Source organism: Rattus norvegicus, chromosome 20 (genome assembly GCF_036323735.1).
Source record: "Rattus norvegicus strain BN/NHsdMcwi chromosome 20, GRCr8, whole genome shotgun sequence".
Taxonomy (NCBI): Eukaryota; Metazoa; Chordata; class Mammalia; order Rodentia; family Muridae; genus Rattus; species Rattus norvegicus.
In genome coordinates this window covers 2,709,210-2,712,861 of record NC_086038.1, presented here as the reverse complement: position 1 = coordinate 2,712,861, position 3,652 = coordinate 2,709,210, and the positions used below count along the sequence as shown (strand labels likewise).

At 47.0% G+C, this 3,652-nt stretch overlaps 1 protein-coding gene, 1 long non-coding RNA gene and 1 pseudogene across 4 annotated transcripts in view; 2 read left to right on the top strand and 1 right to left on the bottom strand.

The window, feature by feature from the left end:
* Positions 1-3,652, top strand: part of LOC134483846 (uncharacterized) — a 74,043-nt gene that overhangs the window by 10,137 nt on the left and 60,254 nt on the right. The window lies entirely within an intron of this gene.
* RT1-T24-4 (RT1 class I, locus T24, gene 4) overlaps positions 1-3,652 on the bottom strand; it is a 60,520-nt gene that overhangs the window by 36,987 nt on the left and 19,881 nt on the right. The gene's annotated exons all lie outside the window — the stretch shown is intronic.
* Positions 3,206-3,590, top strand: Rpl41-ps1 (ribosomal protein L41, pseudogene 1; annotated as a pseudogene).

Here is a 3,652-nt window from a genome sequence, read left to right as displayed (position 1 = left end):
GTAAGTGTAAGAAAATCTTTCAAAATCGCTTTTAGTCAGGAATTTCGGTCATCAAGTCAAGAAAAGATGACAGTCGTCAAGCCTATCCAAGTTGAAGCGTCTCGTATAGTATTTTTGATTTTTTTAGTTTCTCGGCTCAGCTAAGCTTACTTAGAAGATTTAATCATTCATTTCTGGGCAGGGTTTCTCTGGCTGTCCTGGATCTCCATCTGCTGACCAGCTGGCTCGGACCTCAGATCGGTCTGCCTAGGCCTCTGGAGTGGTGGGATTAAAGGCGTTCACCTACATGCCCCGCCCTTATTAGATTTTAGATTTACCAGCTTTACGCAGGTAGTATAGGTGATAAAACTGCATATGTTTGAAGTATATAACGTGATGTTCTAAAAACACTTTGTTTGGGGCTGGGGATTTAGCTCAGTGGTAGAGCGCTTACCTAGGAAGCGCAAGGCCCTGGGTTCGGTCCCCAGCAACGAAAAAAAGAACCAAAAAAAAAAAAAAAAAAACCACTTTGTTTAGGGTGGCGGAGATTGATCAATCGGTAAAGTGCTTGCCGTGTAGCAGGGGCGTCTGAGGTTGATCCGTGGAAATCAAGTGAAAAAAATCCACTGTGTTTGCTTGTTATGAAAACCCAGCTGGGAGGAAGAGACAGGCCCCTCACCCAGACTACTCAGTGAGCCAGAGGAGCCTAAGTAGTGAGTTCCAGGACAATGAGAAACCTTGTCTCGGAGAAAAAAATGGCGGGTGTGTTAGGAAAGATACAGTTGTCTTCTCCTCTCCACTCTTTACACCCTATAAAAGGATTGGCAGTAGGCACGGAGTTGCACTCCTTTGATCCCAGCATTCATGAGCTGCATCTCTGGGAATCCTGAGCCTGAGTGATCCCGTGAAGAGATTTACTTAGAGAACTCACTACTGTTTGTTCTTTAGAAAGGGCCTTGCTATGTGGTAAGGCCTGGCCTGGACTCTGTCTGCCTTTGCCTCTGGAATGCTAGGATTAAAGGCATGGGCCACCATGTCTGGTTGTAACAAAGTTCTTGATGAGTTAGAAGTCTAATAAGCAGGAGCTGGAGAGAGGGCTCAGCAGGTAAGAGCTCCAGCTGCTCTTCCAGGGGACACAGGTTCAGTCGGTATCCAGCCCCGGTGATTGTGTGCAGGCAAAGGTAGTCATGCATATAAAATAATATAAAAACAGACGCAGCATTTTGATTATGGGTGGTCTCAGGAAAGTGTTTAATCGAAGTCTAGGTTTGGGTTGCTAGCAGGTGTCTGAAACCTGCCCAGATCAGATTCTTGCTGAGTTGAAATTCGGTGCTGGTAATCCCTCACATGCTGGTACACAGCAGGAAAAATACCCAGATTGTGCATTATCTGTCAATCATGGGTTTAAGCCAATAGGAGGTCTTTATGAGCTGTCTGGTGGTGACACTGAGTGTCCAGGCTCCCGGTGTAGCCCAAGCCTTTCTCAGGGTGAGGTGTTAAACCCCAAAAACCATGTTCTGGGTGAACATACTTCAGCTAACAAGAACAGTTATCCTGGGCTGGAAAGATGGCTCAGCAGTTAAGAGCACTGAATGCTCTTCCAGAGGTCCTGAGTTCAAATCCCAGCAACCACATGGTGGCTCACAACCATTTGTAATGAGATCTGATGCCCTTTTCTGGTGTGTCTGAAGACAGCTACAGTGTACTTAATAAATAAATAAATAAATCTTTTAAAAAAAAAAGAACAGTTATCGTATAGAAGCCAGAAAGCAATATTAGTCCATTTAGAAATTCTTCCAGAACTATAGACTTTGATGGACGAGGCCTTTGTTTTCATTTTTGCTTGGGAGGAGGAGAGGGTGCGCTGGCCTTGTGCTGAGTTTTACATCCCAAACGGCACTTACATCGTGGAGTCAGTTGTGCTAAGGTCTCAGAGGCCTCCTGAGTGATTGTTAACCATCTTGTCAATAACACGACTATTATCAGAGGTGGCTAAGAATAGCACATAAGAGGGGTTGGGGATTTAGCTCAGCGGTAGAGCGCTTGCCTAGCGATTGCCTAGCGAGCGCAAGGCCCTGGGTTTGGTCCCCAGCTCCGGAAAAAAAAAAAAAAAAAGAATAGCACATAAGGACAAGGCTTCGGTAGACACGTCTTGTTCTGTGGCCCCTGGTTAGTGTTATTACAGTGAGTCTGGCATGCTGTAACTAATTGCTTCTGACAGGTAGGTACCCAATGAAAAGGACAGAGAGAAAGGCTCTTACACCTTTTATGGCTACTGGGCTACTATTATGGCTACTCCTGTTCTCAGTGTCTAGGTCAGCAATGGACGTAGATTCAAGGATTTTTTGAGAAGAGCCGGGTGTTTTGGAAGGAGACTGCTACACTAAAGAGTAGCACGGTTTTGCTCACTATCCCCTCCTCCACACCACCTGCTCTCTTTCCCTATGTGTTCTCTGGCTGGAGAGGGACCAATCCCCTTCTCACCGAGTCTGTCACCTCTAGGCCACGCCATCCACCTTTAAGGTCAAGGTTCTTATGCTTTTGGCCGCTTTCCACGTGGTGGTGATGGAACCCAGGCCCTGGCAGGCACAGGACAATAGTTAGAGCAGCCTAGAGTGTTTTCATATTGGATGCCCTGACAGTGGGAGCCCTGCTTGGAACATCTTGGGGCAGTGACCATGTGGGAAAGCTTTTGGAGAGCTTTTCCTCTGGTCCTTTCTTTCCTGTCAGGGGGATAGAGTGGGATTCATGCAGTCCTGTGATTTTCTACTTTATGGTGTTGGCTTTGCAGCTGAAGCTGCTGGATTGAGTGATGTGACCGCCGATACTTGTTGTACCATTTTGCACCACTAGGGGATGCTAGCAGCCCTTGTCTGTGGTTCAGGTTGCCAATTCTAGGAGGCTAGCAGCTTTGACTTCCAGATCCCGGAAGGTTGAGTCCCAGTGAGTCTGGGGCTCAGGCAAAGCCCTCAGGGTGATTCTAGGGTATCTTGGAGTCATCTGTACTTTGAATAACTAGAATCTGGGAACCATGGGTAGGAACCACTGACCAAGGATATTGAGGACAAAGTAGACCTGGCCAAGTTGATTTTGTCAAGTGTGTCCTGTTTTAGATGTGGGCTGTGTGGTGTTAACCCTTGCCGGGGATCTGAGGCACCAAATTATCTCGTATTTGGTTGTGATAACGTAGACTGTGATAACAGTCAGGTTAAAATATTTGCCACAGCTCTCGGTCTTAGCGCCATCTTCCTTGAGACTCCTGCGCCGTGAGAGCGAAGTGGTGGAAGAAGAGAATGCGCAGGCTGAAGCGCAAGAGAAGAAAGATGAGGCAGAGGTCCAAGTAAACCATCTTGTGCACCCACGAAGCCTTCGGGAGCAGAAGTAAGGGATGCTGAAGCCCGGAACAAGTAGTTGGACTGTATGCTGCTGTCGGTAATAAGTCTCAGTAGACCCGGAATGTCACCTTGCCGAGATCAGCTGGGAAAATGACTACCTTCCTCACAACGAAAACAGTCCCGCTGGCCCTCTGCCCTGGACCTTTGGCATTCTGGACTAGTTCTGTTCTCTTGTGGCCAAGTGTAACTCGTGTACAATAAACCCTCTTGCTGTCAAAAAAAAAAAAATATTTGCCACAACTCTTGGAATGGAGGAGGAAATCTCCGGACTAGGACAG